We start from the raw sequence: 1,046 nt of genomic DNA on the forward strand, positions 1-1,046 counted from the left end.
AAAATAATTAAAAATTAGCAATATTTTCCAAATGCATTTCAAGTGGCCCGTTCTCGTCCAATTTTTGAGCTAGAGGGCTCAAAATCAATACAGTTCTTGCTTTTTAGGATACAAAGCTACACTAAAAATTTCAGGTACCTAGCTCAAACCGTTCTCGAGTTATCGTGATTACAGACAAACACACACACACACAGACAGACACGAAACTTTTTGATCATCACTGGAGTAATAGGCTTCGCTAATCGCTCAGCCAATTAATTTGTTAGTGCTACTGTGCCTATGCGCTCAATCCTCTAGTGACTATGTTCTTTGTAGCAAACTGAGTACACAGTTGTATTCCAATGGGGAAATATGGACAATTTTGTTGTACTATTTTTACCGATCAGTCAATTGAATGTTTGATAAAAAGCAACCAAAGCGCCTGAACTCTAAAATCGGCTGGCAATATCGAAATTAAATTGACGCGCTCCTTGCGATCGTCGTTTGTCGCGACAGTAGCGCTCGAGTGTCGTGTTCCGGCCGCCGCCCGAGTGGCCGCTCGGCCGGCGCTCGGGCGGAGCTCGGCTCTCGCCGAGTCGCGCGCCCGGAGCGGTGGGGGACGGCCTGGCGAGGTGGAGGGGGCGGTCCGGCGGCCGCCGCGGGAGGAGAGGCAGCGTTGTAACGGTCGCAAGAATCGCGAGGATTGTCTGGGACGACTATAGGGGGGAGGGACAAGGCTGGGGAGGCAAGGCAGCCGGTATACCACACCAACGTTAAAAACATCCACGCTCTTCCCGCACGCTACAAAATATGCTCAAAAGTCACTTGCAGGCCGTCACGGCGTGCAGCCCTCGTGCCACACTTTGACCCGCACACCAAAACCGAACATATCAGCGGGTAGAGAAAGAATAAGTCTACAACCTGACGTCGAGCTTTTTCCACATTTTTGCCCTAGAAAAAAGTTGTTGTGGACGAAAGTTGACGAAGGTCGACGTTCCATAGGGCCTAAACCTAAATTCGCCAAAAATAATGGGACATGCCGGTGAGGGGTACGACCATCTCAGGCT

Source organism: Frankliniella occidentalis, unplaced genomic scaffold, assembly GCF_000697945.3.
Source record: "Frankliniella occidentalis isolate FOCC.00 unplaced genomic scaffold, Focc_3.1 Scaffold408, whole genome shotgun sequence".
Taxonomy (NCBI): Eukaryota; Metazoa; Arthropoda; class Insecta; order Thysanoptera; family Thripidae; genus Frankliniella; species Frankliniella occidentalis.